The sequence below is a fragment of the Ranitomeya imitator genome, chromosome 4 (genome assembly GCF_032444005.1).
Source record: "Ranitomeya imitator isolate aRanImi1 chromosome 4, aRanImi1.pri, whole genome shotgun sequence".
NCBI classification, from domain to species: domain Eukaryota; kingdom Metazoa; phylum Chordata; class Amphibia; order Anura; family Dendrobatidae; genus Ranitomeya; species Ranitomeya imitator.
This window is the reverse complement of record NC_091285.1, coordinates 588,506,298-588,529,074: the sequence shown is the minus strand read 5'-3', so window position 1 is coordinate 588,529,074 and position 22,777 is coordinate 588,506,298.

The window sequence follows — 22,777 nt, the reverse complement described above, 5'->3', positions numbered from 1 at the left end:
GAAGATGGAATGACTCAGATACCATTCAAGCTGCTTGCTGTCAGGGACTGGAGCAATAGACATGCAGGATATTTCAGCTCAGAGAATGAATGATCTGTTTACCTGTATGAAGAGAGAAGAGATGCTTGATTATATTCTGCCATGTTATAACTGCCGAGTACTTAGAAAAAAAAGTACTTTGAATAAAAATACACGAATACAAGTGCACGAATGCACCCCTGCATGAATGCTTCCCCAAGCTAAGTCTACATTTATAGAAGGCTAGCCCTTAGATCTTCCTATTTTTTTTTTTTTTTGTGTGTTAAAGCTCGTTAGCAATCAATCAAACTCAGTTGAGACAACAGGACACAATAAATGTAGTGATCAGATAAACAAATGTCCAGGTCTACATGGATCATAGACCACTTTGAAACAGTTATGTGATCTCGCTGAGTAAGGACATGCAAAGTCAGATTAAATATCTATAAACACAAAAAATGCATAATAGGATGACTAACATATATAGATATATGCAGGATTCAATGCCGAAGATGGAATGACTCAGATACCATTCAAGCTGCTTGCTGTCAGGGACTGGAGCAATAGACATGCAGGATATTTCAGCTCAGAGAATGAATGATCTGTTTACCTGTATGAAGAGAGAAGAGATGCTTGATTATATTCTGCCATGTTATAACTGCCGAGTACTTAGAAAAAAAAGTACTTTGAATAAAAATACACGAATACAAGTGCACGAATGCACCCCTGCATGAATGCTTCCCCAAGCTAAGTCTACATTTATAGAAGGCTAGCCCTTAGATCTTCCTATTTTTTTTTTTTTTTGTGTGTTAAAGCTCGTTAGCAATCAATCAAACTCAGTTGAGACAACAGGACACAATAAATGTAGTGATCAGATAAACAAATGTCCAGGTCTACATGGATCATAGACCACTTTGAAACAGTTATGTGATCTCGCTGAGTAAGGACATGCAAAGTCAGATTAAATATCTATAAACACAAAAAATGCATAATAGGATGACTAACATATATAGATATATGCAGGATTCAATGCCGAAGATGGAATGACTCAGATACCATTCAAGCTGCTTGCTGTCAGGGACTGGAGCAATAGACATGCAGGATATTTCAGCTCAGAGAATGAATGATCTGTTTACCTGTATGAAGAGAGAAGAGATGCTTGATTATATTCTGCCATGTTATAACTGCCGAGTACTTAGAAAAAAAAGTACTTTGAATAAAAATACACGAATACAAGTGCACGAATGCACCCCTGCATGAATGCTTCCCCAAGCTAAGTCTACATTTATAGAAGGCTAGCCCTTAGATCTTCCTATTTTTTTTTTTTTTTGTGTGTTAAAGCTCGTTAGCAATCAATCAAACTCAGTTGAGACAACAGGACACAATAAATGTAGTGATCAGATAAACAAATGTCCAGGTCTACATGGATCATAGACCACTTTGAAACAGTTATGTGATCTCGCTGAGTAAGGACATGCAAAGTCAGATTAAATATCTATAAACACAAAAAATGCATAATAGGATGACTAACATATATAGATATATGCAGGATTCAATGCCGAAGATGGAATGACTCAGATACCATTCAAGCTGCTTGCTGTCAGGGACTGGAGCAATAGACATGCAGGATATTTCAGCTCAGAGAATGAATGATCTGTTTACCTGTATGAAGAGAGAAGAGATGCTTGATTATATTCTGCCATGTTATAACTGCCGAGTACTTAGAAAAAAAAGTACTTTGAATAAAAATACACGAATACAAGTGCACGAATGCACCCCTGCATGAATGCTTCCCCAAGCTAAGTCTACATTTATAGAAGGCTAGCCCTTAGATCTTCCTATTTTTTTTTTTTTTTGTGTGTTAAAGCTCGTTAGCAATCAATCAAACTCAGTTGAGACAACAGGACACAATAAATGTAGTGATCAGATAAACAAATGTCCAGGTCTACATGGATCATAGACCACTTTGAAACAGTTATGTGATCTCGCTGAGTAAGGACATGCAAAGTCAGATTAAATATCTATAAACACAAAAAATGCATAATAGGATGACTAACATATATAGATATATGCAGGATTCAATGCCGAAGATGGAATGACTCAGATACCATTCAAGCTGCTTGCTGTCAGGGACTGGAGCAATAGACATGCAGGATATTTCAGCTCAGAGAATGAATGATCTGTTTACCATTCAAGCTGCTTGCTGTCAGGGACTGGAGCAATAGACATGCAGGATATTTCAGCTCAGAGAATGAATGATCTGTTTACCATTCAAGCTGCTTGCTGTCAGGGACTGGAGCAATAGACATGCAGGATATTTCAGCTCAGAGAATGAATGATCTGTTTACCATTCAAGCTGCTTGCTGTCAGGGACTGGAGCAATAGACATGCAGGATATTTCAGCTCAGAGAATGAATGATCTGTTTACCATTCAAGCTGCTTGCTGTCAGGGACTGGAGCAATAGACATGCAGGATATTTCAGCTCAGAGAATGAATGATCTGTTTACCATTCAAGCTGCTTGCTGTCAGGGACTGGAGCAATAGACATGCAGGATATTTCAGCTCAGAGAATGAATGATCTGTTTACCATTCAAGCTGCTTGCTGTCAGGGACTGGAGCAATAGACATGCAGGATATTTCAGCTCAGAGAATGAATGATCTGTTTACCATTCAAGCTGCTTGCTGTCAGGGACTGGAGCAATAGACATGCAGGATATTTCAGCTCAGAGAATGAATGATCTGTTTACCTGTATGAAGAGAGAAGAGATGCTTGATTATATTCTGCCATGTTATAACTGCCGAGTACTTAGAAAAAAAAGTACTTTGAATAAAAATACACGAATACAAGTGCACGAATGCACCCCTGCATGGTTAATTAAGTCCTTGGTGTATGGACTGTATAATTCCTTAAAAATATATAAAGCCGAGATATTGTGGTTGTGTGGGATGATTGTTCACAATATCAGCTCTAATCCAGGTACATTGATCATACCACACAACCCGATCCAGTTCCTGTACTACTTGTTTAGTACCTTGTATAAATTGGAAGATGGGTTAATAATGGTCGCAGCAGTCTATCCACCCAGGAGCAAAGATTTTTGAGAAGGTAACTCGGCAGCTATTGGATAAAACAGGTGGGGACAAATTTCCTTGTGGATTTTTAGTAGAGTGTGAAAACAGGAATTATCGGACAGTTGATTAATATGAATTCAGCCTGTTTTTCCCGGCATTAAACCTAAATGTACTTCATGTAAAAGCGGAAGTGGGATCTTTAGGTAATACGAAATGAGTAGTGGTATCTGATAGCATGGAACATTAATCAGTTTATATAAATCCCTATCTTTCTCAAAAGTCGGGTCGAGAGAAATCGGCCGATCCTATTAAAAAGTCAGGGTCGGGGTCGGCCGAAACACGAAACCCAATGCAGTACAATGGGATACTAATGGTTCCCTGGGTCTGAAGGAGAGGAAACTCTCCTTCAGGCCCTGGGATCCATATTTATGTGTAAAATAAAGAATAAAAATAAAAAATAGGGATATACTCACCCTCGGACGCGCCCTGGTACTAACCGGCAGCCTTCCTTCCTAAGAATGAGCGCGTGAAGGACCTTCGATGACGTCGCGGCTTGTGATTGGTCGCGTGACCGCTCATGTGACCGCTCACGCGACCAATCACAAGCCGCGACGTCATCGAAGGTCCTTCACACGCTCATTCTTAGAAATGGAAGCTGCCGGTTACAGCGGTTAGTACCAGGGCGCGTCCGAGGGTGAGTATATCCCTATTTTTTATTTTTATTCTTTATTTTACACATAAATATGGATTCCGATGCCGCAAATATCGGCCGATATCCGATACTTGCGGTAACGGAATAAAACGCGACTTTTGTGCGATGATCGCCGACCTCATGGCCGACCCCACACAGGGATCGGGTCGGGTTTCATGAAACCCGACTTTGCCAAAGGTCGGCGACTTCTGAAAATGGCCAACCCGTTTCGCTCAACCCTAGTCCTGACCATGACCAGGCCTGTGCGGATGAAGAGCCCGTCGACAGCAGTTCAACTGTATGTGCATTCTCGGATACACATTCAGCTGAAGTGTCTTGCTGCTCAGAGACCCGCTGGGTCTGTGCATAGCAATTCATGCTGCCGGCCAATCAGAGGCTAGCAGCTCATGTCAGCATCCACGTGACTGGGGGCACATGGCAGTGATGTCATACGCTCCCATCACTTTCAAGCTGAAGTCAGCTGCCATATTCAGAAGACGATGCCGCTCAGAGGGGGAACTGTGGGAAGGTGAATATAATTGTTAATTTTTTCTAAGCATTAAAAAACAGCGGCAGAAAGGGGGACATATACCAAGGTGGGGATATATATACCAGGAAGGGGCCCAGGATAAGGGACATATATACCAGGATGGGGATCAGGATATGGGTAATTATACCAGGACGAGGAATATATAGCATAAAAGAACCCAGACTAAAGGACATATATACCAGGATAAGTGACAGATATGCCAGGATGGGGTCCAGGATAAGAGAAATATATACCAGGATGGGGCCAAGGATAAGGAACACATATACCAAGAAGGGGGATATATATAGCAGGAAGGGGAACATATATACCAGTATGGAGGATATATATATATATATATATATATATATATATATATATAAATATACAAAAAGACTGATCAGCACCTCCTAAGTGTGAATATGTGCAAGCTGCCAGACTGCATTATATAGATAAAAGAAAGCACAACAGCACTATGTATAAGTTTAGGCCATGTGAATGCACAGAAAAACATTGAAAGCATATAATCTAGACTTTACTACTCAAAAAAATAGTTTCTAGTTTTTTTTTAAACTTACGGAAATGAATGAAAATGAAGATTCTTAGCGCATATTTTGGTCAATTCATGTATGCCCATCAACCACGGCAAGGTGACCTCCCTCTGATGGGTCCCTATACTACTGTACATGCCTTCTCTTGGACTATCAACCAACAATTTTGGACACTCATGTCTGCTCCTGGGTTTAGCCTACAATTTATGGGCAAGTAGAGTAGAGCTGCAGGTGGCCGTAATCAGCTATATATATATATATATATACCAGGGTGGGGCCAGGATGAGGGACATATGACATATATACCAGGAAAATATTCAGACTCCTTTACTTTAAATTTTTCACTCTTTGCTTTATTGCAGCCATTTGATAAATTCAAAAAAGTTCATTTTTTTTCTCATTAATGTACATTCTGCATCCCATCTTGACTGAAAAAAAAACCCTGAAATATTGACATTTTTGCAAATTTAATAAAAAAAAGGAAAAAAATGAAATATCTCATGGTCATAAGTATTCAGACCACTTTCTCAGATACTCATATTTAAGTCACATGCTGTCCATTTCTTTGTGATCCTCCTTGAGATGGTTCTACTCCTTCATTGGAGTCCAGCTGTATTTAACTAAGTTGATAGGGCTTGATTTGGAAAGACACACGCCTGTCTATATAAGACCTCACAGCTCACAGTGCTTATCAGACCAAATGAGAATCATGAGGTCAAAGGAACTGGCCAAGGAACTCAGAGACAGAATTGTGGCAAGGCACAGATCTGGCCAATGTTACAACAGAATTTCTGCAGTACTCAAGGTTCCTAAGTGCACAGTGACCTCCATAATCCTAAAATAGAAGAAGTTGGGGACAACCAGAAGTCTTCCTAGACCTGGCTGTCCAGCCAAACTGAGCAATCGTGGGAGAAGAGCCTTGGTGAGAGAGGTAAAGAAGCTCCAGAGATGCAGTAGGGAGATGGGAGAAAGTTCCACAAAGTCAACTATCACTGCATCCCTCCACCAGTCAGGTCTTTATGGCACAGTGGCCGGACAAAAGCCTTTCCTCAGTGCAAGACATATGAAAGCATAGAAACACACGAAGGACTCCCAGACTCCTAGACTATGAGAAGTAAGATTCTCTGGTCTGATGAGATGAACATAGATCTTTTTGGTGATAATTCTAAGCAGTATGCCTAGAGAAAACCAGGCACTGCTCATCACCTGCCCAATACAATCCCAACAATGAAACATAGTGGGGCAGTATCATGCTATGGGGGTGTTTTTCAGCTGCAGGGACAAGACGACTGGTTGTCATTAAAGTAAACATAAATGCGGCCAAGTACAGATATATTCTGGATGAAATCCTCTTCCAGAGTGCTCTGGACCTCATACTTGGCCGAAGGTTCACCTTCCAACAAGACAATGACCCTAAGCACACAGCTAAAATAACAAAGGAGTGGCTTCAGAACAACTCTGTGACCATTCTTGACTTGCCCAGCCAGGGCCCTGACCTAAACCCAATTGAGCATCTCTGGAGAGACCTGAAAATGGCTGTCCACCAATGTTCACCATCCAACCTGACGGAACTGGAGAGGATCTGCAAGGAAGAATGGCAGAGGATCTCCAAATCCAGGTGTAGAAAACTTGTTGCATCATTCCCAATAAGACTCATGGCTGTACTAGCTCAAAAGAGTGCTTCTACTCAATACTGAGCAAAGGGTCTGAATACTTTTAACAATGTTTAACGTTTAACAATGATAAATGTAAGGTTATACACATGGGAAGAGGGAATCAATATCACCATTACACACTGAACGGGAAACCACTGGGTAAATCTGACAGGGAGAAGGACTTGGGGATCCTAGTTAATGATAAACTTACCTGGAGCAGCCAGTGCCAGGCAGCAGCTGCCAAGGCAAACAGGATCATGGGGTGCATTAAAAGAGGTCTGGATACACATGATGAGAGCATTATACTGCCTCTGTACAAATCCCTAGTTAGACCGCACATGGAGTACTGTGTCCAGTTTTGGGCACCGGTGCTCAGGAAGGATATAATGGAACTAGAGAGAGTACAAAGGAGGGCAACAAAATTAATGAAGGGGATGGGAGAACTACAATACCCAGATAGATTAGCGAAATTAGGATTATTTAGTCTAGAAAAAAGACGACTGAGGGGCGATCTAATAACCATGTATAAGTATATAAGGGGACAATACAAATATCTCGCTGAGGATCTGTTTATACCAAGGAAGGTGACGGGCACAAGGGGGCATTCTTTGCGTCTGGTGGAGAGAAGGTTTTTCCACCAACATAGAAGAGGATTCTTTACTGTTAGGGCAGTGAGAATCTGGAATTGCTTGCCTGAGGAGGTGGTGATGGCGAACTCAGTCGAGGGGTTCAAGAGAGGCCTGGATGTCTTCCTGGAGCAGAACAATATTGTATCATACAATTATTAGGTTCTGTAGAAGGACGTAGATCTGGGTATTTATTATGATGGAATATAGGCTGAACTGGATGGACAAATGTCTTTTTTCGGCCTTACTAACTATGTTACTATGTTACTTATGACCATGTGATATTTACATTTTTCTTTCTTAATAAATTAGCAAAAATTACTACATTTCTGTTTTTTTTTCAGTCAAGATGGGGTGCACAGTGTACATAAATGAGAAAAAAATGAACCTACCAGGATTGAGGAAATATATATGCCAGGATGGGGAGGTCCCCGATCCAAATCTTTTACCGGGGAACATAGAACTCTAGTTATGTCACTGCACGTTGGTCAGCATGATTGCGGTTCCTTTGAATTCTTTCAATGCTGGACACACAGTGTAGTCAGCATAAATTTAGCTCCACTAATTCTGGAACTAATCAAATGCTGGAGAATGTGCCAGATAGGGTAAATATCTATATACATAATTGTCGAAGGGGTACTTCGGTCTGTCTGTCCGTCCTTCTGTCTCGGTTATTCGTTCGCTGATTGGTCTCGGCAGCTGCCTGTCATGGCTGCCGCGACCAATCAGCGACGGCCACAGTCCGATTAGTCCCTCCCCTACTCCCCTGCACTCATTGCCCGGCGCCTGCTCCGTAATCCCCTCCACTCGCCGCTCACACAGGGTTAATGGCAGCGGTAACGGCCCGCGGTGTAACGCACTCCGTTACCGCTGCTAGTAACCCTGTGCGTCCCCAACTATTTACTATTGATGCTGCCTATGCAGCATCAATAGTAAAAATATGTTATGTTAAAAATAATGAAAAAAACAAAAAACCTGCTATACTCACCCTTCGCCGCCTTTCTCGCTCCTCTCCACGCTCCCGGGACCGCTCCATTGCAAGTGGCAGCTTCCGCTCCCGTCCCAGCGCTGGTGTGCGACAAGGACCGGCCATGACGTTACGGTCGGTCATGTGGACCGTGACGTCATCATAGGTCCTGCTCACACCAGCCCTGGGACGGGACCGCAAGCTGCCGCTTGCAATGGAGCGGTCCCGGGAGCGTAGAGAGGAGCGAGAAAGGCGGCGGAGGGTAAGTATAGCAGGACTTCACGGACTATAGGTGAGTATATGTTGTTTTTTTTTTAAACTCTCTATACTACGTGGCTCTGTGCTGGGCAATATACTACGTGACTGGCCAATATACTACGTGGCTCTGCTATATACTACGTGACTGGGCAATATACTATGTGGCTGGACAATATACCGTATTACGTGGGCTGTGCTATATACTATGTGGCTGGGCAATACGTGACTGGGCAATATACTACGTGGCCAGGCAATATACTACGTGACTGGGCAATATACTACGTGGCTGGGCAATACACTACATGGCTGGGCAATATACTACGTGGCTGGGCAATATAGTACGTCGCTGGTCAATATACTACGTGGCTGGGCAATATACTACGTCGCTGGCCAATATACTACATCGCTGGGCAATATACTACGTGGCTGGGCAATATACTACGTCGCTGGCCAATATACTACGTCGCTGGGCAATATACTATGTCGCTGGGCAATATACTACGTGGCTGGGCAATATACTACGTGGCTGGGCAATATACTACGTCGCTGGCCAATATACTACGTCGCTGGGCAATATACTATGTCGCTGGGCAATATACTACGTGGCTGGGCAATATACTACGTGGCTGGGCAATATACTACGTGGACATGCATATTCTAGAAATATATATATTCTAAAGCGTGTGACACCTTTGATGTTTTTATTTTAAGAACTACTTTCAGCATACAATATAAAGACTGAAATTCACATGAAGGTATTTCTTCAAAAAACAGAGAGTTGAAGTGGTTGTCTGACCCTGAAATCCAATTTTTTTAAGCTAGTGTGTACAGTCTTGTAATATACAAAAACACTCTATACATTTTGTTTCTGCCTTTCGTTCCTCCTGAATTTCACTTAATCCCCTGCACTCCCTAGGATATCTAGGACACCATGCAGAATGCTGACAGGGAGTATATTACAAACTATTAGTATTCTTCAGTTTAGATACACGCATAAATTATGCAGAAAGCCTGGACAACCCCTTTAAAAACATTGAAATGTACAGTATATACTGTGTACAGTAATGTTAGCTGCATGAATTAATAAATCGGAAACCTGCACATCAGTAGGTAAATTAAAGTTAGCAGTCTCATCCCTACCAAAGGAATCAGATTCAGAAAAGTCACTATTTGTATTTAGAACGTGTTTCTTAACAGTCAAATTGCAGACAAACCTGTTGACATATAAAATTGTGCTGTATACATCAAATTGACAAGTTGGAGTGAAGGTAAGACCTTTAGATAATACAGAGTTGATTCTTAGGGTGCGTGTCCATGATCCGGATTGTCGGCACTTTGGACAGAGCGGAAAACCCGCTCCACCCAAAGCTCCGTCCCCTTATGTACGCTCGGTGAATCCTGATGTGTTCATTGCACACATCCGGAATCGCAGCACCCTATAAATAGGACTGTGTTATTTACCTTGCGGCGACAGAGCGTCGCCGCAAGGTAAACAGACATGCTGTGTTCTAAAAAGATGCGCCGCATGTCTGTAAATGCAGGGTCGCCAGATGCATGTTCGCACACTATGCTGTAACATATGGATGCTGCGGGTTGAACGGCTGCGGTTGTACGCAGTGTTAAATCCGCAGCTAATCCTGATGTAATCTGGCCTGTGGACGCATACTCTAAGTATCTTTGCTGAGAAATTAATCACTTGATCCAGATATGCTTTCTCTTTCATGTTGGATACCTTCGATTTGGATTGATGTTTGCAGCCGTCTCTTCGCTTTTTGACTGCTTGAGATGATAAGAAATTTGATTTGAAAATCTGTTGGAATCGGGGGGAGCGATGGACCATCCCTTATGTGAATCATTTTCTTTGATACTCTCACGCATGCAGGCGGCACTCGTGGTTTATGAACCCACTGTGCCACAACACTTGACCTGCCTAGGTAGCTAAGCGGCTACCTGCTGTTCACTGGTGCTCCTGATGGTGGAGTTAGACTGGGCTGTAGGTAACCTCCAGGTAACCTGTCCCTGCATGGTGGAAGTAGTGGAACCATGTGGAGGTGCCTGAAGAAGTTACAGATACATTCTGAAGCTGTGTCTGAAGATTCCAATTCAGTAGAGCAGAAAATAACTCGTGAAATTCTGAATCTTGAGTTGGAATGAAATTTACGACTTTACAGAATAGATTGTGGTATAGTTGTTTGGCTTTCTGGTTTTGACCATGTGTAAATTGAATCTGTGAGGTGCTCCTGCATGTCTCAAATTAATTTATTGTATTTGATATCCAGTCCTTCTAGATATTCATGCTAAAACTTGCACTCCAAAAGGCCTGAACACACGCTATGACCTTATTGAATAATAGGACCTCTCTTGGTATATTTTTTCCTCTTCTTTGTAAATCTATACAAATGTTTAATCACCTATCAGTTCTAATGAATGAATTAATCAATGATGTTTAATATGTGAGTTCCTCCTGAAAGTTTTTAAACCATCATTTGTGTATTGTTTTTATGTTATGAATTAAGGCCCGTTGCGCCTGAAGCGCTTAACGATGTCTATATCTCCTGATTGTGGAATTTCATTCGAAATATGTTTTTAATCTGACAAAATATATTCAAGATTTTATCAATTTTCAGATGCTGGCTTGGATTTCCCATTATAGTAGCGATGCGACCAACCAGGTACAGATGAGCTAAATACCTTCTGTTATAGCTGTTTTCGTTCTGACCAACGTCAGTTGACAGATCACCAGTGAGGGCCAAATTGTGGAGTTACGCCCGTCATTTTACAAGCGCGCTTGGAGACAAAAAGACACCTCACACATATCCTGTGAGCAAGTCACTTTTATCTGAAGTAATAGAGCAAGAGGCAATATTTTAAACCATTTACAACAACTGTAACTCTCAATGTAATTCATGTAGCCCCCACCATCACCCAGGGTCATACTAACCTTTATTCTCTAACGTACCCAGAGCATGTTGTGACTGACTATTGGGAACATACATGATAAGGAGTGGAAAGGAGACTAGCAGACTATGACAACAACAGATTCTAGAAATTCTAACAATTAAAGGCAAAAGGCACTTAAAGGCAAACTATTAACCCTTCTATATCAATTTCCCCCTTTTGTAAATGGTATAACCTCTGTCACGGGGTCAGCTGATATCCACAAAGGAGCTCCTGTCTCATGGGTCTAATACCCACAAGGGGACTTCCTACCTGCTTCACCCATCCACCCTCAGTGTGGACACTCACCTCCCCCGTCAACAGTGGCCATACGGGGCCTAAGATGCACTACAGAAGGTTCAGCCTTAGGGTTTTTTTCTACACATACATTATTCCATAGCTTAGGTAATACATATATTAGCCCTTTTACGGCTACATAAAAGAATAAGCAAAGCAACAAAATTTGCATACAAGTCTGTAAAACACCAAAAATAATCCATCCCGCTAGGCAGCTAAGCCAATTGGCTGGATTTAAAAAGGAGTCTCTATATTGTATTATTCTCATTAAGAGCCTTAAGGAACCACGAAAATCTGAGTCCAAGTCTCACTTGTGCATGCAGTGTGGTGTTAATACCTTCCTTGGGTCCTGGGGTAAGGCTAAGTACAGCATAGTCCTTGCAGATACTGGGCTGTGTGCACAGATCCAACAGTCCAGCAGTTTTTGTCCTTCCGCGTCTTTTATAAGAAAAGCAAGATGTTGAATAAGTTTGTTTATCCAGTGTCTCTGTAAGGTGCAAACATCCTACCACTGCCAGCACGGTGATTAGGACAACAGTCATTCTGCTGGTGAAAAGATCTTTTTGCAGTGACTGGCATGGATCCAGGTGGGCTTTCCCTCAAGTTTCCCTGAGGTGAATGTGGTCAGCTGGACTTTAGAATGGGCCGTCAAACCGTGGATCTAGGCTCCTTCTCACGTGTCTGTGTATGACCACCAATCACCTGGATTCAGCTGATGTACGTCTGCACTGGCATTAGGATCTGGAATGGATAAAAACACATGTTTATGCACAATATTAAGTCTTTTCTGCAAGGCCTGGACATGGGCTGTCATAGCACCGTGTTGCTTTTGTAGCACCTGTGGGAAGTACAGACCAGCCTCTGGCAAACTACTAAACAGGACTTCAAAAGGACACAAGCCTGTCTTTCTATTTGGAGTGCGTGTGACTGAAAAGAGTGCAAGAGACAAACACTCTACCCCGCTCTTTCCTTTGTCTGCCATGGCCTTTGATTTTCCAGTTTAAGTGTCCCGTTTAGTCTCATCACTTTCCCACTACTTTGTGGTCTATATGGTGCATGATATGCTTGCTGTACTCCCAGGACCTGCATGACTGCCCTCATTATTTCTCCCGTGAAGTGTGTCCTATCACTCTCTATGGTTTCTAGGACACCATACCTGCAGATCAGTTCTTTCATCAGTTTGTCTGCAGTCGCTTTAGTATTTGCACATTTTACCAGATAGGCTTCCAGCCAACCAGAGAAGAGGTCTACACATACTAGGATATTTTTCACACACTCCTACCTTGGGTAGCTGTATATAGCCAGTCTGCAGTCTCTGAAACGGGTAGAGAGGCCTGGGTGTCGCTTTCTTAGGGATTTTTACTGTTTTACCTGGGTTGTGCTGTGCACAGATGAGGCATGACTGTATGAGCTTTGCTATAAAGGCACAGATGATTGGCCTCGGGGAGACCAAAACATCCAACACCGCGGAGACACCATCACGTGTTTCTCAACGCAGTGATTCCAGAACACTGCCCCCATCCCTTATGGGAAATATGCAGATGCATGTAAAGAAGCTGCGGAGACACCATCACGTGTTTCTCGACGCAAGCAGTGAATAGCCAGGCCTTTCCCCGGGAAGGAACAACCACGGGAAGGGCAGCATCCTATGAAGGAAAGCCACCTATGCCAAGCATGGTATCCATCCACAGACAGCTGTTTCGGGGTTTTTGCCCCTCATCAGTGTGGAGTAGGAATCTGGCTATTAGGAGCAGTGCCTAGTAAAAAGGCTATAAAGGCACAGATGATTGGCCTCGGGGAGACCAAAACATCCAACACTGCGGAGACACCATCACGTGTTTCTCAACGCAGTGATTCCAGAACACTGCCCCCATCCCTTATGGGAAATATGCAGATGCATGTAAAGAAGCTGCGGAGACACCATCACGTGTTTCTTGACGCAAGCAGTGAATAGCCAGGCATTTCCCCGAGAAGGAACAACCACGTGCCTTGTGCCTTTATAGCCTTTTTACTAGGCACTGCTCCTAATAGCCAGATTCCTACTCCACACTGATGAGGGGCAAAAACCCCGAAACAGCTGTCTGTGGATGGATACCATGCTTGGCATAGGTGGCTTTCCTTCATAGGATGCTGCCCTTCCCGTGGTTGTTCCTTCCCGGGGAAAGGCCTGGCTATTCACTGCTTGCGTCGAGAAACACGTGATGGTGTCTCCGCAGCTTCTTTACATGCATCTGCATATTTCCCATAAGGGATGGGGGCAGTGTTCTGGAATCACTGCGTTGAGAAACACGTGATGGTGTCTCCGCGGTGTTGGATGTTTTGGTCTCCCCGAGGCCAATCATCTGTGCCTTTATAGCCTTTTTACTAGGCACTGCTCCTAATAGCCAACCTGGACTGATAAGGTCAATGCCTCCACTAATTGTTTCACCAGCTCTGCATTTTTAATGGGCTTACCGGCTGATGTAAGAAACGTTCTGCTTCTTCAGATAGGGCAATAATCATGGGATATTCCCCATGCACAATTCGAATCTGTGTAACTGTTAGCGACTTTACCTGCAGCAACTCTACACGCCTCAGTGAGTGCCTTCACCTCTGCCTCCTGCACCGACATGTGAGGAGCGAGTGGTTCAGCTCGGATTACCTCATGTGAGGATACTACTGCATATCCAATGTAGAGTCGCCCATTCTGGTGGTATCTAAAGCCATCTACAAAAATAAAAAAACCTCAAAATATGCATTAGGAACAGGTTTTCTTTTCTTCTTCTTCCCGCGAACATATGTAAAACCCACTGTCTCCTGACTCATCAGTTCCTATGCAGTCATGTTCGTGCGTCATGTCAACGTCATGTCATGTTCTCTTTCCCACCTGCCAATGCTGTCACCAATTCCCCCTTTTCTGAATCCACAGGCAGATGAGTGGCTGGATTCAGAACATTATGTCTTTTGAGGGCGACATATTCAGGGATTAGTATTAGAGCACATTCAAGTCTGATCTGTCTGATCTTAGACAGGTGTTTTGGTTGAACTTGTACGAGTCTGGCATTAATGTCACGTGGGGAACAAAATTGTCAAAAAAGAAAAAGTCAGTGTGATCTCACATGCCTTTCAGTAATACAGCAGCTCTTACAGCATGTACACATGTAGAAGACCCTCTAATCACGGGGTCTAATTGTGCTAAGTAACATAGTAACATAGTTAGTAAGGCCGAAAAAAAGACATTTGTCCATCCAGTTCAGCCTATATTCCATCATAATAAATCCCCAGATCTACGTCCTTCTACAGAACCTAATTGTATGATACAATATTGTTCTGCTCCAGGAAGACATCCAGGCCTCTCTTGAACCCCTCGACTGAGTTCGCCATCACCACCTCCTCAGGCAAGCAATTCCAGATTCTCACTGCCCTAACAGTAAAGAATCCTCTTCTATGTTGGTGGAAAAACCTCTCCTCCAGACGCAAAGAATGCCCCCTTGTGCCCGTCACCTTCCTTGGTATAAACAGATCCTCAGCGAGATATTTGTATTGTCCCCTTATATACTTATACATGGTTATTAGATCGCCCCTCAGTCGTCTTTTTTCTAGACTAAATAATCCTAATTTCGCTAATCTATCTGGGTATTGTAGTTCTCCCATCCCCTTTATTAATTTTGTTGCCCTCCTTTGTACTCTCTCTAGTTCCATTATATCCTTCCTGAGCACCGGTGCCCAAAACTGGACACAGTACTCCATGTGCGGTCTAACTAGGGATTTGTACAGAGGCAGTATAATGCTCTCATCATGTGTATCCAGACCTCTTTTAATGCACCCCATGATCCTGTTTGCCTTGGCAGCTGCTGCCTGGCACTGGCTGCTCCAGGTAAGTTTATCATTAACTAGGATCCCCAAGTCCTTCTCCCTGTCAGATTTACCCAGTGGTTTCCCATTCAGTGTGTAATGGTGACATTGATTCCTTCTTCCCATGTGTATAACCTTACATTTATCATTGTTAAACCTCATCTGCCACCTTTCAGCCCAAGTTTCCAACTTATCCAGATCCATCTGTAGCAGAATACTATCTTCTCTTGTATTAACTGCTTTACATAGTTTTGTATCATCTGCAAATATCGATATTTTACTGTGTAAACCTTCTACCAGATCATTAATGAATATGTTGAAGAGAACAGGTCCCAATACTGACCCCTGCGGTACCCCACTGGTCACAGCGACCCAGTTAGAGACTATACCATTTATAACCACCCTCTGCTTTCTATCACTAAGCCAGTTACTAACCCATTTACACACAATTTCCCCCAGACCAAGCATTCTCATTTTGTGTACCAACCTCTTGTGCGGCACGGTATCAAACGCTTTGGAAAAATCGAGATATACCACGTCCAATGACTCACCGTGGTCCAGCCTATAGCTTACCTCTTCATAAAAACTGATTAGATTGGTTTGACAGGAGCGATTTCTCATAAACCCATGCTGATATGGAGTTAAACAGTTATTCTCATTGAGATAATCCAGAATAACATCCCTCAGAAACCCTTCAAATATTTTACCAACAATAGAGGTTAGACTTACTGGCCTATAATTTCCAGGTTCACTTTTAGAGCCCTTTTTGAATATTGGCACCACATTTGCTATGCGCCAATCCTGCGGAACAGACCCTGTCGCTATAGAGTCCCTAAAAATAAGAAATAATGGTTTATCTATTACATTACTTAGTTCTCTTAGTACTCGTGGGTGTATGCCATCCGGACCCGGAGATTTATCTATTTTAATCTTATTTAGCCGGTTTCGCACCTCTTCTTGGGTTAGATTGGTGACCCTTAATATAGGGTTTTCATTGTTTCTTGGGATTTCACCTAGCATTTCATTTTCCACCGTGAATACCGTGGAGAAGAAGGTGTTTAATATGTTAGCTTTTTCCTCGTCATCTACAACCATTCTTTCCTCACTATTTTTTAAGGGGCCTACATTTTCAGTTTTTATTCTTTTACTATTGATATAGTTGAAGAACAGTTTGGGATTAGTTTTACTCTCCTTAGCAATGTGCTTCTCTGTTTCCTTTTTGGCAGCTTTAATTAGTTTTTTAGATAAAGTATTTTTCTCCCTATAGTTTTTTAGAGCTTCAATGGTGCCATCCTGCTTTAGTAGTGCAAATGCTTTCTTTTTACTGTTAATTGCCTGTCTTACTTCTTTGTTTAGCCACATTGGGTTTTTCCTATTTCTAGTCCTTTTATTCCCACAAGGTATAAACCGCTTACACTGCCTATTTAGGATGTTCTTAAACATTTCCCATTTATTATCTGTATTATTAGTTCTGAGGATATTGTCCCAGTCTACCAGATTAAGGGCATCTCTAAGCTGGTCAAACTTTGCCTTCCTAAAGTTCAGTGTTTTTGTGACTCCCTGACAAGTCCCCCTAGTGAAAGACAGGTGAAACTGTACAATATTGTGGTCGCTATTTCCTAGATGCCCGACCACCTGCAGATTTGTTATTCTGTCAGGTCTATTAGATAGTATTAGGTCTAAAAGTGCTGCTCCTCTGGTTGGATTCTGCACCAATTGTGAAAGATAATTTTTCTTGGTTATTAGCAGAAACCTGTTGCCTTTATGGGTTTCACAGGTTTCTGTTTCCCAGTTAATATCCGGGTAGTTAAAGTCCCCCATAACCAGGACCTCATTATGGGTTGCAGCTTCATCTATCTGCTTTAGAAGTAGACTTTCCATGGTTTCTGTTATATTTGGGGGTTTGTAACAGACCCCAATGAGAATTTTGTTACCATTTTTCCCTCCATGAATTTCGACCCATATGGACTCGACATCCTCATTTCCTTCGCTAATATCCTCCCTTAAAGTGGACTTTAGACAAGACTTTACATAGAGACAAACCCCTCCTCCTCTCCGATTTTTACGATCCTTTCTAAACAGACTGTAACCCTGTAAGTTAACTGCCCAGTCATAGCTTTCATCTAACCATGTCTCGGTTATTCCCACTATGTCAAAGTTACCTGTAGATATTTCTGCTTCTAGTTCTTCCATCTTGTTTGTCAGGCTTCTGGCGTTTGCAAGCATGCAGTTTAGAGGATTTTGTTTTGTTCCAATCTCCTCGCTGTGGATTGTTTTAGAAATGTTCTTACCTCCCTTCTGAGTATGTTTTCCTGGATCTTCTTTGTTCAAGTCTAATGTTTTTCTTCCCGTCCCCTCTTCTTCTAGTTTAACGCCCTCCTGATGAGTGTAGCGAGTCTTCTGGCGAATGTGTGTTTCCCAGGTTTGTTGAGGTGTAGTCCGTCTCTGGCGAGGAGTCCATCGTACAAGTAATTCACACCGTGGTCCAGGAATCCGAATCCTTGTTGTCTGCACCATCGTCTTAGCCAGTTGTTTGCATCAAGGATCCTGTTCCATCTCCTGGTGCCATACCCGTCTACTGGAAGGATAGAAGAAAAAACTACCTGTGCATCCAGTTCCTTTACTTTCTTCCCCAACTCTTCAAAGTCTTTGCAGATTGTCGGTATTTCCTTCCTTGCCGTGTCATTGGTGCCAACATGTATCAGAAGAAATGGGTGGACGTCCTTGGAGTTGAAGAGCTTTGGTATCCTATCGGTCACATCCTTGATCATCGCACCTGGAAGGCAGCATACTTCTCTTGCAGTTATGTCCGGTCTGCAGATGGCTGCTTCTGTGCCTCTCAGTAGTGAGTCTCCCACCACCACCACTCTTCGTTGCTTCTTGGCTGTACTTTTTGCTGTCACTTGTTGCTGTGTGCCCTTTTCTTTTTTGCTTGCTGGTATTGCTTCATCCTTAGGTGTGCCATCTTCATCCTCTACAAAGATTTGATATCGGTTCTTCAGTTGTGTGGTTGGTGATTTCTCCATGGTCTTCTTGCTTCTTTTGGTCACATGCTTCCACTCATCTGCTTTTGGAGGTTCTCTGACACTTTTTTCACCTTCTGTGACCAGTAGAGATGCTTCTGTTCTGTCTAGAAAGTCTTCATTCTCTTTGATGAGTTTCAAAGTTGCTATTCTTTCTTCCAGACCCCGCACCTTTTCTTCTAAAAGGGCCACTAGTCTACACTTCTGACAGGTGAAATTTAATTCTTCTTCTGGTCGATCTGTGAACATGTAGCACATGCTGCAGCTCACCATGTAGGTTGTCACATCTGCCATGTTGCTCCTAGATCCTGCTGACTTGCTGTGTGTTTTCCTTCTTGTGTAATCTACTCAGCCAAGCTCTCTTGCAATAATGTCCTACAGGCAAAAATTCGCTTTCCCAGAAGGCACCTGGAATATGCAAATTAGCCTCCTCAAGCTTGAATCCCTGGTTTGGTGATTCTTTCCAAGCAGCTGGTCCCGGCTGTACCCAACGATCTTCTAGCTTAGGGAGACTCTTCGCTTTCCCAGAAGGCACCTGGAATATGCAAATTAGCCTCCTCAAGCTTGAATCCCTGGTTTGGTGATTCTTTCCAAGCAGCTGGTCCCGGCTGTACCCAACGATCTTCTAGCTTAGGGAAACTCTTCGCTTTCCCAGAAGGCACCTGGAATATGCAAATTAGCCTCCTCAAGCTTGAATCCCTGGTTTGGTGATTCTTTCCAAGCAGCTGGTCCCGGCTGTACCCAACGATCTTCTAGCTTAGGGAGACTCTTCGCTTTCCCAGAAGGCACCTGGAATATGCAAATTAGCCTCCTCAAGCTTGAATCCCTGGTTTGGTGATTCTTTCCAAGCAGCTGGTCCCGGCTGTACCCAACGATCTTCTAGCTTAGGGAGACTCTTCGCTTTCCCAGAAGGCACCTGGAATATGCAAATTAGCCTCCTCAAGCTTGAATCCCTGGTTTGGTGATTCTTTCCAAGCAGCTGGTCCCGGCTGTACCCAACGATCTTCTAGCTTAGGGAGACTCTTCGCTTTCCCAGAAGACACCTGGAATATGCAAATTAGCCTCCTCAAGCTTGAATCCCTGGTTTGGTGATTCTTTCCAAGCAGCTGGTGCCGGCTGTACCCAACGATCTTCTAGCTTAGGGAGACTCTTCGCTTTCCCAGAAGGCACCTGGAATATGCAAATTAGCCTCCTCAAGCTTGAATCCCTGGTTTGGTGATTCTTTCCAAGCAGCTGGTCCCGGCTGTACCCAACGATCTTCTAGCTTAGGGAGACTCTTCGCTTTCCCAGAAGGCACCTGGAATATGCAAATTAGCCTCCTCAAGCTTGAATCCCTGGTTTGGTGATTCTTTCCAAGCAGCTGGTCCCGGCTGTACCCAACGATCTTCTAGCTTAGGGAGACTCTTCGCTTTCCCAGAAGGCACCTGGAATATGCAAATTAGCCTCCTCAAGCTTGAATCCCTGGTTTGGTGATTCTTTCCAAGCAGCTGGTCCCGGCTGTACCCAACGATCTTCTAGCTTAGGGAGACTCTTCGCTTTCCCAGAAGGCACCTGGAATATGCAAATTAGCCTCCTCAAGCTTGAATCCCTGGTTTGGTGATTCTTTCCAAGCAGCTGGTCCCGGCTGTACCCAACGATCTTCTAGCTTAGGGAGACTCTTCGCTTTCCCAGAAGGCACCTGGAATATGCAAATTAGCCTCCTCAAGCTTGAATCCCTGGTTTGGTGATTCTTTCCAAGCAGCTGGTCCCAGCTGTACCCAACGATCTTCTAGCTTAGGGAGACTCTTCGCTTTCTCAGAAGGCACCTGGAATATGCAAATTAGCCTCCTCAAGCTTGAATCCCTGGTTTGGTGATTCTTTCCAAGCAGCTGGTCCCGGCTGTACCCAACGATCTTCTAGCTTAGGTAGACTCTTCGCTTTCCCAGAAGGCACCTGGAATATGCAAATTAGCCTCCTCAAGCTTGAATCCCTGGTTTGGTGATTCTTTCCAAGCAGCTGGTCCCGGCTGTACCCAACGATCTTCTAGCTTAGGGAGACTCTTCGCTTTCCCAGAAGGCACCAAGAATATGCAAGTTAGCCTCCTCAACCTTGAATCCCTGGTTTGGTGATTCTTTCCAAGCAGCTGGTCCCGGCTGTACCCAACGATCTTCTAGCTTAGGGAGACTCTTCGCTTTCCCAGAAGGCACCTGGAATATGCAAATTAGCCTCCTCAAGCTTGAATCCCTGGTTTGGTGATTCTTTCCAAGCAGCTGGTCCCGGCTGTACCCAACGATCTTCTAGCTTAGGGAGACTCTTCGCTTTCCCAGAAGGCACCTGGAATATGCAAATTAGCCTCCTCAAGCTTGAATCCCTGGTTTGGTGATTCTTTCCAAGCAGCTGGTCCCGGCTGTACCCAACGATCTTCTAGCTTAGGGAGACTCTTCGCTTTCCCAGAAGGCACCTGGAATATGCAAATTAGCCTCCTCAAGCTTGAATCCCTGGTTTGGTGATTCTTTCCAAGCAGCTGGTCCCGGCTGTACCCAACGATCTTCTAGCTTAGGGAGACTCTTCGCTTTCCCAGAAGGCACCTGGAATATGCAAATTAGCCTCCTCAAGCTTGAATCCCTGGTCTCTGTTTCTTTCCATGTTGTAGTGTCAGTACTGCGGTAGCATGTCCACCCTGCTCTGTGCAAAATAAGAAAAATGGCTGATCATAGTTTGGAATGTCTGACACAATGAGCAGCTTGAGAGGGTGGAAGGAGTCAATTGCTTCTTGAGTGAGATTGCAGGGGTCTGATGGCAAACAGTCACAGAGTGGTTGCATCATTCGTGAAGCAGACCTTATCCAAAGCCTACAGTAGGTCACCAAACCTAGAAAAGTGCATAGATGCTGGTGTGACCTGGGTAAAGAAAGATTTGTATTGTCTGTTTTCTGTCTTCAGTCAGGTGTCTTGTACCTTCAGCAATACAATGTCCTAAAAATGTCACCTTTTGTTTGCAATCACGTGAGACTCTGCAACCCTTTTCTGCCAAAAAAAAAAACACAGCGGAAACTGTAGCTTCCTTGCAGGACATCTGGTCTGGGCAGCAGAGCAAGAGGTCATCCACTTACTGTAATAGTACAATCTGTGGATGAGGTGGTTGCCACTGCTCAAGAATCCCTGCCATCGCTGTTGAATAGATGGTTGGGGAGTTCTTTCCCCCTTTGTGGGAGGACCGTCCAACAGTATTGTTTACCTTCTTGAGTGAAAGAAAAAAAAAGATACTGACAGTCAGAGTGCAGTGGTACAGAGAAGAATGCATTTGCCAAATCAATAACTGTGAAACATTTTGACGTCGCGGGGATCTGTGACCGTACGGTGTGTTTATTAGGGACAGTTGAGGTCACACTCACTGTAACATCATTAATAGCTCGTTAGTCATGAACTATTCTGTAAGTGTCAGGGGAACCCTTGGGTCCTTTTTTTCTTAATGGGATACAAAGGGGTGTTGCAGGGGGAATATCTCTGCACTAGAATCCCTGCCTTAACATACTCTTTAATATTCCTGCTCAGGGCCATTGATTTGACTAGACTTAAGGGGTATTGCCTTAACCAAAGAGGAGTGATTACTTCTCTTGATTTATCAGGACAGGGGGAATGGGCAGCCAACCCATATCAGATTTTCCCCTTGCCCCAACGGTGTCTGGTACCTGACTTTTCCCTGTCCTCAGACATTCTGGTGTCAGGTGTTACTTTCACTACTCTTGCCATATACACCATTTCTGCAATATTACACAAATGTTTATATAAGTCACACATTAATGTCCAAATATTTATACCCGTATTTGATTGGGTAGAGTACCCCTTAAAAAAACTAAATTTGATTCACAAAATGTTACCAAAAGAAAATTATATATATAATTACGAAAGATACTGAGTCATAAAATGGGGGAGCACAATGCCATAAGCCACAGCAAAGCACAAGCTTATTCTAAGAAAGTAGCAGCCCTATATAAATCCATAACTAACAGTTCCAAATACAAAAAGAAGGGATTTGAAAAATACCAAATATCAATGCCAGTTGCCTGCGATAAGGTATAAGAAGTGGAAAAGACGAATAAACAGTGACTATGGTTTGAGCCAATATAATGAATGGCTAAAAAACTATATATCATATGAAGATAACCTAGAAATACACTGTAACTATACCATCTTGTGTAAGGAAACTACTAAAACTGGCAAATGAATGGAATTAAGTGTAACTATAATAGGGCATGATTTACCAGTGGTATAATGTGCACGTGGAAGACCCTGGCGTCCATCTGCCCCAAGTGTTTATATGAAAGTGGACTTGTGACTGT